Below are 15178 nucleotides of genomic sequence, written 5' to 3'. Positions count from 1 at the left end.
TCACAGATAATGAAAGTAAACCTCTACATAGATAAAGGAATCAAAAAGAGGTGATGGAACTTGAGAAATATAATTGCAGAACTTGAGAAATATAATTGCAAACCAATCATAACGTTCAAAAGGTGTCATCTGAGCAGTTAGTTGGAAGTACAGACTGAAGTAGCTAATACAGTAAAAATACATTTTCCTTTAATTATCCTTCCAAAGAACTACAATATTGAAGGATGGCCAACAATGAGCATTTTTAACAAAGATGCTAATGATGCCAAGAACTACAGAGCAAGCCATGTGTCATTTCTGGGCTAATTATATTAGAGGCTCAGTAATTTGTATTATTGGTTGGGAGTCATATTACAGATTGCCAAATATTCTAAATCAGCAAATAAAGCTAGTAGGAAAATGGGGAACAATTTTGCGAAATATTTTATGAAGACATCGTCCCCTTTCTTAGTCAAAAGTGTAGAAATTCCGAAGTTGTTGACCATCTCTATTAGTGAGTAAGAGAAAAGACATGGTTAAACAGATATGGGTACTGCATCACACAATCACTTTTTGTTTATTTTGAAAAATGAGTTTAGTTTTGTTTGATTATACTGATTCACAGAATTCTAGAGTATGTGTGAGAATTGAAACCAACCTTCTAGAGGCAATACCACATCTGTAAAATGTTCTGTAAAAGTAAGGATATCTCTGTAATAAGATACTTCACTTACACCTCTCTACTATTAAAACTTTTCTGAGGAGAAGAGATGAGGCCGGTGGAATCTTTAAAGTGATCAGTGTTGAGTATTAGTAAAATGACACTAATTGAGCTTCTACTGTAGCTGAGAAAGTTATTGGAGTCCGAGTAAGGTACCAGATGTTGCAAGAGCCATCTAGTGTTTTTGAAACTGGATCATGTTTCTTGTTTGATTGAGCAGGCATATTGTGTAGTGCAACTATGCACCAAGGCAATTATTTATCACACGGTCAAAGGTCGTGAACAAGCTTTTGCTTGTATACGCAACAGCTTCCTTATGGACAGCCACATTTTTCCCTACAAGATCTAACTGCATAGACATACAATTAAACATAACTTGTAAGTCTATATGTGTGCTATCTGGCAACTTGAGTTTCGACAAACACCAGAAGAGGGGTTTATTTAAGGTTCTGTAATCTGTTAGAATTGCTTACCTAATATATCCAAAAAAAGTTGGATAAAAGAATTGAAGAGCATTAATTTTGATTTTCAAAGTCCATTCACAAAAGGAAACATTCTAAACAAAGGGCTACATTTCTTTCATAATTTGACATTTGAGAGAGAGAGCAAAGTCCAGAAGTAAACGACTAATTCTCAGCACCAAAAGGGATAATAATGGGGTATCAGCACTACAAAACAGGTAAGTTCTGCTGTGATTCACTGTGGTACAAAACAGCACGGTGAAGCCTATTAAGATTGTTCTGCACTTACAGGAAGAGATATGTCAGCCAGTATTGGTCTCCCAAACCCACCACAGGAGTGACCTTACAAGGAACTCTACACAAAACCTTTCACATCACACAGGATTGATTCAATGAGATGCTTTCTATCATGCATAGTCCTAATGTTTATGTGGTGAAGGTTTATTTATGTACAATGTCCCTACAAGAGAGAATTTCCCCGTTTCTGAGATGATTTAATTTAAATAGCATTTGAATGTCAGCTAGTTCTCTCAACAGCTGTCAGTTGCTATTTTCAGACATTAACTGATCTGATATTTATGAGACCTAAATACAAGCCAGTTATCCTTCTCTGGAAAAACAAAATCATTTTGTTGACCTGCAGCTACTTTGAACCACAGAGTCATTCAACCAGCAGCACACTACAGCAGGTTAGGAAGATAGGCTAAGAGGAATGTTTTTATCCAACCCCCGAAAAAACTATGGAACAGTTTTCATAGTGGAGGATCAAGTGCTAAAACCGAGCTTTTTTTTTGCTGTATGGATATTTCATCCTGCTATAAACTCCTTAAATGTCTACATTTCTAGACTATGGGGTGAATTATTGCTTAGATTTGCTTCTAGTACTTTCCTGTAACATACATGGGGCTAGTATGGTAATGGGGGTGATGCATATAGAAAGAGCTTATAGTACAATTCCTTCCCCACATCGTTCCTGGAACAACAGAGCTACACACCACTCATTTTACAGGGCAGGTTCTATAGCCACAATCCAGCATATAGGGCTGAATTCTGAGAGGAGCTGAGAACCTATAACTTTCTTCAGTGGGAGAAGCTTAGCACTTCTCAGGATCAAACCTTTTGTACTTAATGCTCAGGTAGTATGAGTGATGCGGCTATTTGTGTGTGAAACTAGATATGATCTCCCCCACGCCCCAAGGCAAAACATTGCCATTTCCGGGGGGTGGGGGGGTGGGCGGGGGAGGTTTGGAGGGGGTGCACAAAATGTATTTCCTAGGTAAGTTTAATAACTGCTGTCAATATCTTTTCCAGTTAAATCTTTTAGGGCTTTTTTTGCTACATTAATATAAAACATTAAAAAAATAGTACCTAATCAATAGCAGTTTTATCCGAGTACGGCCTGCCAGATCAAGCCAATAGACACAGAAATTAAATGCATTATTTGCAACATGTTAAAAATGTTACGATATTCATTATGAAAACAATGATGCAGACCTTTTACTGGTGACCACCTTGTGCTGAAGGGCAGTTTGCCTGATAAGAAATCTGTTATTTTTCTCTCCAAAAATTTCAGGCCAACCCACAAATGGCTAAAACCACAAAGAAATTTAACTGCCACTTAACTGCCACTTTTGGCATAATGCCAAATGTTTTCTAAATGCAAAATGTAGACGTTTAAAACCTCCACTCAGGTAACAACTGACTTTGTAGACACCCAAAAGATGCCTAAAATCTATTGGTGAGCATGCCACAGCCACCTAAGTCTAAGTATTGAGGTGCCTAGCTCATGTCTGAGCCCTGGCTGGATACTCAAACTAGGTTTTCCACCACGTATTTCACCAATCTATGGTGATGGTGGTGCTTTTCCCATAACTTTTAGACCAATAGTTAGAGCACTCAGCCAGGATGTGAAAGACCTAGGTTCAGTTTCTCACTCTGCCTGATGTAGAGCAGAAACTTGACCTGAGGTCCCCCTTTTTCCCAAAGAGGAAAGGAGAGAAACTGGATATAATGAGAGAGGCCTGACCCAGAGTAACCAGTAGCCCAATAGGTAGCCCAAATTCAAATCTGTTCTCCATATCAGGCAGAGAGGGGAATTGAACCTGGGTGAGTGTTCTACCCACGGTGCTAAAGGTTGTAAGAGGGATTGCGGGTTCCTCATTTTTTTGAGAGAAAGGGCTTAGACACCTGATTCACAGGCACTGTGAATACCGAGCAGAGAGAGATGCCCTCCTTTGGCACAGACTTAGGTGCCCTTTAAAAGGAAGCCAAAACCCTCTTATCAGCATTTTCTGTTGGCCAGCTTAGGTAGCTTGTTTTTCAGCACACTGGCTTTTATGAATCCTTTTTAGGTTCCTAACTCCCCATACATTCTATTGTGAACCTAGGCTTCTAACTCCAGGCTGTGAATTCAATTAGGCAGCAGGGTGCCTACAGCTATCCCCCTGTTGTAGAGTCTAGCCCAGAATGTTTGGAGATGTTACATAAATATGATTTGTCAGTTTTACCACTAGCAAAATTTCTCTCTTTGTGCATCCTTATAACACAACCTAAAATATAATGTATATTTAGTAGGCCAAGTTGTCCCTAGGAGCTGATTATTTTGTTATCTTCCCTGCAGGGATAAAGTGCTAGCTGTAAATACAATAATTTACTCTCCATACAATTCTCTCCTTTTTCTCTTTTACCACTACTTAATGAAGGTCTCACAGCTCAGATATTGCCTAGTTTCTTTTATGTACAGCAGTATACATTTTATTAGTTTCATTTTTTAGGTAACAGTTTTATACCTTAAATATTACTTCAGGATGGTTCCAGCAGAGTAAAAGTATGTAGCCCCCATTTCCTTTTAGCTATCAGACCATCTGCAATTGTTAGGAGAGCTGTCAGTCTCTAAATACATTCAAGTCCTTCGGAGAAAAGTACAGGCCAGAGGAGAAAACTCAGAATGGAATACTTCTGAAGCTGATTACAGAGAAGGCTGAGTGCTAGTCAAAGGTACAGTTCCGACAGGGTCTGATTAACATTCTCCTATAAAAGAAGGACTAGAGAGTAAGCCATTAATTTTATGGCTATGTTTTTCCCTCTGGCTTGGTTTCTCATAAGTTGGACTTCCTTCCAGGCTAATTAACCACTAAACATTTTACAAGCAATCCAAGTACGGAAGCAGTAAAAGATGAATTGCACTTATGAAGTAATTGACAGAGGGTATATTGGGCTTTTTAAGCAATGATATTCTGCATTTTAACAGGAAGAAAGGATCCTTTGTACTGCAGTTTGATAGGCCATTAGTAAATTCTCAGAACTCAGCACCAGTTAATAATGACTCAAGGCTAAAGTGAACTTGCTGAGAATGGGGTAGGGAACCCCACCACAAGACATCTCCTGAGAAAACATTTAATATTTGTGCCTTGGCATTATCAAAATATCCTCTTATCTCAGATGAATTCCCTGGCTATTTCCTTTTCTTTTGACAGCAAAGTCAGAGCTGACAAACCAAGGCAGTTCTCAAGGAAATTCAATTACTGAAATGTCTGACAGCTTGCTTTGCTACTTCTAACTAAAGTTTTGAAAGTTACATACTGCATGTATAATATGGTTTTCACTACAGAGAAATTTATTTGCATTTTAGGGAAGGGGGAATCATTTTAAAGCTGTAGGTTTCTCATGATAAAAGGTCAGAAATGAAATACTGAAGTTCCTATTTTGTAAAGAAATAAGATAAGTCAAATGGCTGCCATACGAAACTAGGAAAACACTGTTCTCTTAAAAGCATGATTTATTTGCCTTCACATGTAAGCGGGGGGCAATGTCATTCATTCTGAAATGTTACTAGATAAATATTACTCTAATTAGTGCATAGCATGCAGGATGCAAAGAATTTTAACTTTTCAGTGATGAGGAACAAGTTATGTTGGTTCTGCCTCTATCTTGCCTAGAAAGCAACATTTTTGTTATTTATTTTTAGAAATGAGAAAACCAAGAAAAATCATTGGCAAACATGTTTGCTAATTCCAGCTCCAAATTCAGTCTGACCACATTCATAGCCTCATTTATTCACTTTTCTGCCCTGATGATTTCTACAGACAATTTTTTTCAGTTTGTCCAAAACCAGAAAAATATTTCTAGTCTCTCATGCCCTCATCAGAAGTGTCCACCTCAAAGTCTTCCCAAACTAAACAATACAGAGCAGATACAGAAATGTGAGTTTGCAAATAATTCTCAGAAGAGACACATTAATACCTCTACTTCCTTCCAGATCTTCCCCCCAGGCCCTTCCCAGGTATGGAAAGGGCACATATTCCCTGATCTCCCAACAAGTCTTGCCTCCAGCCATGCCTACAACATAGCCACCACAAAGAACACTGCTTTCACGGCTCTCCGAAGAGAAACCACCTTGGAAGAACCCAGCCCACCCTCTTCATGGAATTGTGACCTTGGGCCCTGAATGCATGGCCAGTAGCACGGGTTTACCAGATGGTTTCCCAATACCACTTTCTGTCTTCAGTAACTGCATACCCAATCCCACAGAAATTGTACCAGAGAAATCTGGACTGGGGTAACCCTCACCCAACTTGTCCGATTCTGTGAGATTAATTGTGCAGTATAAATTACATCTCACCTTAAGGACAGAAGTATCTGGACCCTTATAATGACAAATAATGATCAAATTCAGGGAAACTATAAATTTGCAGAAAGTTTGCCAACCACTATAAAATGAATAAGTTGTTCATAAATCATCATTGTTTGAGTAACTTCCTGTGTTATTAAACAGTTAACAAAACACCAAGCACATATGAAAGAAAACAGTTCTGAAGTAGTAACTACAAAATATAAAATTAAGGACCAATCCTGTGGGACTTTTGACTAAGTGCATATTGCGGGACCAAACCTTAATTTCATTGAACTATTTTAATAAATCTTAAATTATGAATTACATTTTGATAATATTAAGACAAATATTGTAAAATAAACATATCACTGCTAACATATGGGCTCGTGATTTTTCCCCCCCTGCTGATTTCTGTTTAACTTATTTATTAGCATGCTAGAAATCTGCTACTAAGTATTCAGGCATGTGTAAAATTTGGGCTAGTTACTTTTTCTGGACAGCAGATGTTAGTTCTACCCATTTGGCAATTACTTGCATAACATTTTCAGGCAATGAACACTCACTGCAAATATATTCATTCATAAATTGATTATGAGTATTAATATAAAAAAAGCACACAATTACTATGAAATATTAAATGGTTTCCCCCTGCTCTTTCTCTCGGTATGATGACTTATATGAAGCTTAGTGCATGCTGACATGGGTCACCTTGACTGTGATTAGTAAGTATGATGCATCATTGCAAAGATACATGAGCACAGGTCTTTTCAGCTGAACTATCTTAAAGATTCAGGGCCTGATTCAACACTGCATTACTCCAGTTTTATGACAGTACAATTCTATGGATGCAAATAGATACACTGGAATAAAACTGGAGTAATGCAGTTATAAATCAGGCTCTTAGTTTTAAGCAGACACAGTTGTCAAAAACTAAAGCGGTCATCTTTTTTTCAGTATTTTTTTTTTTTTTTAAAAAAAAGCCTCTAAAGCTTTGTTTAAATTATTTACAGGACTAATGTGATCCAAAGTCAGATTCATTGCTAAGATGTCTGGGTACTTTCTGCCCAGTACATCCTTAACCAGTTAATGGTTAATGTAGGTCAGCTAAAGTTGTCTAAATCTTTTTCAATTTTTTTTTTTATTATTTCATTGTAACACATGACCAACTTTGTCAAAAAACAATACTAACCAAAGCCCAATAAAGAGAGACATTTAAATAGTGATATTTTAAAAATATTCAGTACCTGGTGCTTACATAAGCAGTATTGCTAATGCTACTCCGAAGAGTTCAAAAATCATGAGTCAAGCCCCTCCCCCAAACCATGACATTAAATATATATATATATATATTCAGTGTTTGTTTTATTTGCCTTTTGATTTTTCAAGTCTTTAGGCTGCACCCATGTCATATTTCCAAGTTTTTTTTTCCCCACAGCCATTAGGGCAAAACACTTTACATGAGAATCTGTTTTTAATTTTTAATTTAATCAAATGATTTCAGGAGCTGGAGCTTAAAAAGATTGCGTGAACTATTGGAGACTCACAATCTAATTATGAAAGCTGGCAACATGTCTATGGATCGTGGGACAAGAAACAACTAAAATAGGAAGTGTTTTGAACATGACATAAAATTGTCTTGTTTATGGAATGCCAAAATGTAAATGGTGCTTTACAAACATAAAATGTGTAGTCCCCACCTACAGATATTTACAGTCTCAGGGCCCAACACTGCAACTCTTCCAGACATGTATATTCCTACTGAAATAAGTGAGGCTTCTTTGGTGAGTTAGAAAACAGGACTCCTTGTGTAAGTAAGGGTAGCTGGATTGTTTTATAATAATGCAGACCGACAAATGCTAAACAGACAAACAAAATAATCATAGGACATTAGCAAGGAAAAAAAGCCAAAGACTGATCAAAAAAGAATGGACTAAGATAAAAGGTACAGAACTGAGAAAGACACAAAAGGATCAGGTAGAGAGAAGACAAAGTCAAGGGTGTCAGTAGACACTGCTCAGACTCTGCCCAAGTGAGCGAATGGACAAGAGCTAAAATTCTCAAACCCACCTTGGTGATTTGGGAGCCCAAGTCCCATTTTCAAAAGTAATGTTTGATTTTCAAGGAGATTTAGGCTCTTACGTTATTATGTCTCTTTAGAAAATGGAGACTATGGTTCCCACTGCTATTATTAGTATCCTGCTACCCTTCAATGGGAAAAAGATTCCCCAGCAGGGAAAGATTAGCAGCTCCCTAACAGTGGAGCCCATCCTCGCTGCACGCTCCAGTAGCAAGGAAAAGGCTCTGCTAGCTCCACACTGCCGGAGCATCTCCCCTCCAGGGGAAGCACTCTGGCAGTGGGGAGACATGTAGGAAAGGCTCTGCCAGCTCCCCATTGCTGAAGCCTTTCCTGACCGCCTGCTCTGCACCAGAGCCTTTCACTGACATGCGTAGCTACACACCTCAGTGTAGACACAGCCTGCTTTGCACTGTGTCATATAGCTATACTTACACTTCGAGCCACGGCCAGTCGTGTGTCATATATATATAGCCTATATTATACAATTTGGACACCCAAGCCAAGAATATAATTTTAAGAGTTTCCTTCTCAGAAGCTAAGTGTGGTGAAGTCTCCAGGGATTTGGCTAGTTTATATTAATTCAATATATTGTTTGGGGGGTTGTACCAACGCTTTTAAGATACTGTTACACACAAACAGTATGTTTGCATATAACAGGGATTACATAAATTGTGGTTTAAGGATTTAAGGTTCAGAGAAAGGGATTTGGTTATATAAATTGGCATCTAGCTGTCTTGGGTTCACTACAAAATGTATTTTGGGTTTTGTAGTGCCTTCATTCTTTGAAAATGCTATACATAAGAGTATTCTCTGATCTGCTCTGTAATCCTGCCTAACCCTCACAGATTTATTAAAGTAATTATTTTTACAATTAAATAAAAAAATAAATGTATGTGTGGGTAGTTTAGGCTAGGAGATTACATAAATAGAAAAAGAAAGGATTTAAAATGGATTTAGTTAACCCCTTGGCACAAATAATTGGATTTTCCTGATGTGAACTCTTCTGCTAATAATGGACATGCCAAGAAGCACTAGAGGAAAAGAATTAAAAACTAGATTAACATATAAAAGAACACAAGTAAAAACATATATTTATTCTTAAATTTGTTTGGCTCGAAAGAATACCCACTTGGCCTTCTGATGAGGTCCATTTTGACAGTTTTGTTTAGTGTAGAAAATTAAATTCAAAAACCTAGAAGTACATCAAATATTTTAGAAATCTAAAACTGGATGGAGTAAGATAATTGCCTTTATTAATAATTTTAATCACAGCAGAGTTGTTAGTATTAACGAACGTTGTTTCCTTCTGATCCCATAAATTCCCCCAAATGATTATGACAGCAACAGCTGGTAAAATTCACAAGAGGAGGTGAGACCAGAATTAGTCTAGGTATTGATTAGACTGTGAAAGTGAGAAATTAGTGAACTGTTTCCCTTAGTAGCAACCAGTAAAACTACGACATAGAAAGGTATCCATTAAGAAGTGAGGTAGATAAACTTTGATAGTAGAAATCAAGGCAAGTACAATTTTCAGAAATACCTAGTGATTTTCTCTTTAATTGTTGGATAAGGAACTTGACACCCCCTAAGCCTTGATTTTCTGTAGGTACTCAGAATCCACCATTCTCATGGAGTTCAGTTATATTTGTAGTTCCAAATATCTGAAAATCCAGCTTTAGATATCTCATGGTAGATATACAAAAGTTAAAGCATTCATAATTCATGGATATTTTTGGAAATGTTGGTCAGCACACATGACAGAGTTTGATCAGCCTAACAGAAAGCAGGCCATATTTAATGCAAAAATTCATAATCAAGGAAAGTAATTGGGATGCAGAAGATATAGGCAAATACACACAGCAGCATGCCCCAAATATAGATATTGTCACAGTAGTCAGGCTAAACCAGCCCTTAACGCACTGTGAGCCACATTTTCCCTCTGTTATGCACACTGAGTATGACCTAAATACCTCAGTAGTTCTTTGAAATCAATAAGACAGGATCCAGTAATGAGCTGCCAAAATCTTAACAATGGGTTCCCTCCTCGGGACTCCTGCTTCATCCAACCCCCCCGCGTTCCTTGACACCTACCCCCTGGACCCCTGCCCCATCCACCCCCCTCCCCTGTCCCCTGACTGCCCCCAGAACCAGGCAGGAGGGTCTTGTGGGCCACCGTAGTGGGTGCCCACCCCTAAGAGCCAGAGGTACCTGCCGAGGGGCGAGGTGGGGAGTCCTGGAGGTGCTTATCTGGGGCAGCCTCCAGGAAGCATCTGGCAGGTCCCTCTGGCTCCTAGGGGTGGGGGAGCGTAGCTAGGGGGGGAGCAGGGGGAGCAGGCGCTCCCCCATTAATCACATCAAAAGTGGCACCTTAGACACCGACTCCCTGGGTGCTCTGGGGCTAGAGCACCCACGGGGAAAATTTGGTGGGTGCAGAGCACCCACCAGCAGCTCCCCACCCCACGCCCGGCCCCAAATCACCTCACCTGCGCTCCACCTCCTCCGCTGAACGCGCTGCCCCGCTCTGCTTCTCCGTCCCCTCCCCGGCTTCCCACAAATCAGCTGTTCGTCAGGAAGCCTGGGAGGACTGAGAAGCAGGCAGCGGCTTCCCGCTCTGGCCGAGGATGGCAGTGGGGAGCTGGGGTGGGGAGCGGTTCCCCTGCGCGCTCCCTGGTTACCTGCTGCAGCGCGGGTGGCCCTCTTCGCACCCTCCCCACCCCAGCTCACCTCCGCTTCCCTGGGCCTGAGTGTGAAGCCGCCACCTGCTTCTCAGCTGCACCAGCTTCCCGCGTGAACAGCTTATTCGCGGGAAGCCTACGGGGGCAGAGAAGCAGAGCGGGGTGGCGCATTCAGGGGAGGAGGCAGAGGCGGAGCAGAGGTGAGCTGGGGCCGGGGGTGCTCTGCACCCACCAAATTTTCCCCTTGGGTGCTCCAGGGCTGGAGCACCCATGGAGTTGGTGCCTAAGGCACCACTTTTGGCTGGTTAAATTTAGAAGCCCTTTTAGAACCAGTTGTCCCTCATGGAACAACCGGATTTAAAAGGGCTTCTAAATTTAACAACCAGCTCTAGCGAACTGGTGCGAACTGGCTCCAGCTCACCACTGACAGGACCCCTAGTGGCCAGAGCAGGAATCAGAACTAAAATCAGAATCAAAATACAGAACTCAGGGTTAACACAGAGAGCTAGAAATTGGGTCAGAACCAGATTACCTGGAGTCAGGGAAGGCAGGAGCAAGACTAGGACATAGCTGGAACAAAGCCAGGTGCAGGGCAGAGTGAAGTGCTTGGAATGGGGCACACACAGAAAGGCAGAGAATCCACAGGTATGTGTATTCTACAGGCATCACTCCTCTACCACTGCTGAGTTTAAGAGCTAGCCACTTGACTGCCTTAGTCAATCAGGTGGTTCTGCTGTGGCCCAGCTGAACTCTTTGGCTGCCTGGCAACTGGGTAGGCACAGCTGCAGGCCCTCAGTACTGACAAGGGGCAACATGTAGCTTCCCTGCCTTGGCAACAAATCAGAGAAGGAATTGTGACTCTCATATCTTAACTATGGGCCAGATAATGACATTCTTACTTATGTTAATTAGCATCTCACTACACTAGCAGTCCCATTTGCTTCATTGGGACTATTCAAGTAATTTGATACTACTCAAAGCAAGAGGGTGGATAGTTTTATGGTGATGATGCAGTCTGTGACTCAGAAGATAGAGGTTCAGCTCTTGCTTCTGTCACAGATTCTTTGTGACCTTGGGAAAGTCACCTGATCTCTCAGTTCCTCACATCTGTAATATGGAAATAATATTTCCTTTCCTCATAAGAATGTTGGCAAGATAAAGGGCCAGATTGTCACCTGATGTAAATCAGATTAGTGCTCATGTAGCCGTGCTAAGGGACACCAGCTGAAGATCTGGCCCATCTTCAAGGTTGTGAGAAGCTAGTGATGGGGCAGAGAGATAGTACTGCTTTATGACAATTCTCTTTTAAAAAAACGCCTGTGATATGTAACATCAATTTCCCTTGCATATTCTAGACTTTTTTTGACCTGGCTTTACTTCTTGGAAGTATGGATCCCACAGTTTTCAAAACATTGGAACCAAGCACCTGATCAGTATTTAAAATTAAGAAGCAGATATTTTCCAGTAAAGCAGGGTGTTTCTTTCTGGCATGTACAAGGCTCCATAAGAGCACTTTTCAATATTTGAGTATTTTGGCTGTAAACACAAATCTCATCTCTTTTAAAGAAAGGTCACAATTTTACTTTCACAGCTGTACATATAGTTTTAATACTCCCAAAGAGGTTCACAAATTTGCATTGATATGGGGTGGGAAAACTACAAATATGAGAAAGGGAACTGAAATTAATAGCAGGGGAAGCTCCAGATCTTGAATTAATGTCTTAAGTACTTTACAGTGTGAGTAAATCTACAGGTAAGTCCTTCATGTAAGGGGAGGAAATGACACCTTAGAGACGTACCCTGGGCAAGGGTGCCAGGTTCCTCTGTTGGAGGGACTGCAGAAGAGCTTCAGGCTAGCTGGGGAGGATGATGGATCTCTGGTTCTTTCCCCAGCCCACCTTATGATTGGCAGTGTCCTGAGAAAGGAGCCTTTGTGAAAAGAAAGGTGTGATCACCAGGGTTCATTTGTTTTGTTTTATTTTGAGGAAGCTGGGTAGCTTCCAGAGATGCAGAGGTGGAAGCAGGGAGAGGCCTTATTGGAAACCATGTGAAAATTGGGGTTGCTGGGGCATTGAACAGTGGAATGGCAGCTAGGGTTTGAGGCAACTGGTACAACAGCAGGAGCCAGTTAAGAGGGCATTAAGGGAAGAGGCAGATATTGCGTAACAGGAGGGCTAGAATCAAAAGTGAAGACCAGGTGCCACTGCACAGAGTGCAAAACTATCCCGAGGGAATGTCACACCAAGAGCATCACATCCAGATCCAAGATGACGGACTTGTAAATTTGTTGTAGCTGTAAAGTTTATTGCACTTTAGGGAGTGCTGCATTGAACCTAAGTCATTTCCTCACAGTGCTTACACCGGGATGTGTTATTTAATCCCTAAATAAATGGTTTGGGTGTAAATAAATTGTATATATGTTTAAGTGATATTATGTTAAAAGGGTAACTGAGCTGCCCGTGGAGAGACTGAGGTAAACATCCAGGAACTTCTGAGCTCAGTTCTCCCTGTGTGGTACAAGCCCTGATCATGTAGTGACAGGAGGGAAAGTACAGGAGGGCATGTACTGGGGTGAAGTGAACTGGAGTGGGACTCAGATCCTTTCATCATTTGGTTGAGATGGGGTACTATATACATTGAGAAATTCCCATGCCATGATGTGACAAATCCCCTGCTCATATTAAGTATGCATTTCCTATTCTGGTAGATTTTGGAAAAAAGAAATATAAACTTTCACTTGATCTATTCACTAAGAACCTGAAAAGAAATATTTTAAAATGAGAAGCTAAAAGCTCTGTGCTGCTGACAATCTCTTCAATATTATATGCCATGGAAGTTTTGGAAGGCTGCTGACCCTACCCTATGCAGAAAGGAGGTTGGTCTGATGTTAACAGCCAAATTGGTGAGGGAGGAAATCCGTGTGTGCAATAAAGAAGGTACAGAAACTAAGAGATTGTGTAAATGAGCTTCTACACTTCAACTCCACTCTCTTCCCAATTGAGATGGCAGGCCTGAGTGGTCTATTGCTCTGGCTCCCTCACATGAGGACAGACTATTATTTAGTTTTAATGCCTTGGATTGTCTGGTCATAACCAATTGCCAAGAAGGTGAGGAGTCATCCTTTTTTTACTGTTGGATTCCCCCTGATATTGAAGTGAGAATGTCTCTCATTTCCCATAGAAGGGTTCTTTGACTTGACATCTTGCCACAGATCAGCCATCCATTAGACTGCTGTGAGTGAGCCCCACCATTGGGCCCCAGGCGTTTTAAGCTGCTGAAACCTAAAGGGAGCCGAGCCACTGCCCCAGTCTTGGGGGTTCCTAGACACACACTTGACAAACATATCTTTGGTCTAGCATCCCCTCCTGAGAGCTGGAACATGCTGTCCAGTTACCTAGCCCTTGGGCTTATGCTGACTCCTCCACAGAATAAACACACCTTCTTCCAGAACTTCATTCCAAAGTGTGGGTCTTATGGCTTACAGTTTAACTGTCAAGAGTCACGTGGTAAGTCTAGAATATATAGCTCATTCAGACACTTTGCCCAGAAGTCTAACACATTATTGCTATTTTATATAACAGATAAAGCACAAGACAGTACAGATCATTTAGAAAACAACCACCATCCTAACCATAATGCCTCTCACTAGCTTATTCATTCCTCTGTGTTCAGGAAGGCAGACAGGTCAAAAGACAATAGGAAAGTAAAGGCCAGCCTGTGACATTCCCTTCCTGTGTTGTCTGGACATGTGATCTGTTAGGCCACTCCAATACTTGACTCTGGGAGTCAGCCTTACCCTGTTCTGCTGTGAGAACCCCCCACTCCTGGGCTGTTCACGCACAGCCTCTGGCATGTAAGCTGCTCCCAGCTACTTGCAACTGAATTACACTAGCCAATATCTCCGGTCCAAGAAACAACCCTAGGAACCTCCATCTTGTAGTGTCCAGTTATACCCACTGGATGCTGCAAGCTTATATAAGTTCATCAGTTTAACAAAGAAATTGATATGTACCAGGCTTGTTATCCCAATGGGAGCCTCTGACACACTGCAAACCAAACACACTGCTTCAAGTAGGATAAACAAACAGATTTGTAAACTATAAAGATCAATTTTAAGTGATTATAAGTCAAAACATAACAAGTCAGATTTGGTTAAATGAAATAAAAGCAAAACACATTCCAAGCTGATAATACTTCCAAAGTCCTTACAAACTTAGATGCTTCTCACCACAGGCTGTCTCTTCAGCCTTTGATCAGTGTTTCAGTTGCTTGGTGGTGCTGATGTCTGTAGATGTAGGTAGAAGAGAGAGAGCATGGCAAAATGTCTCTCCCTTTTATCATGTCCTTTCTTTCCTCCTGACTTTGCCTTCCTCCTCCTTCAGAGTCAGGTGAGCATTACCTCATGGCAGTCCCAAACTGCCCAAAGGAAGGGGGTGACTCCCTCAAGGGTCTAAGAGATTCTTTTTTTGCTGCCTAAGCCAGTGTCCATTGTTCCTGTGAGGCTGGGCTAAGTTTGTCCCATCTGTGCCCTGACGAGGTGTGAACTGCCTCTCTGTTCTTGGGGAGTTTTTGCAGGGGCTTTCTTTAAGCTATGAGGGTACATTTTCAGCCTCATAACTATATACAAGAAATTCATAGAATATCAGGGTAGGA

Source organism: Eretmochelys imbricata, chromosome 4 (assembly GCF_965152235.1).
Source record: "Eretmochelys imbricata isolate rEreImb1 chromosome 4, rEreImb1.hap1, whole genome shotgun sequence".
NCBI classification, from domain to species: Eukaryota; Metazoa; Chordata; order Testudines; family Cheloniidae; genus Eretmochelys; species Eretmochelys imbricata.
The sequence above is the reverse complement of the archived record's forward strand: the minus strand, read 5'-3'. Positions refer to the sequence as shown.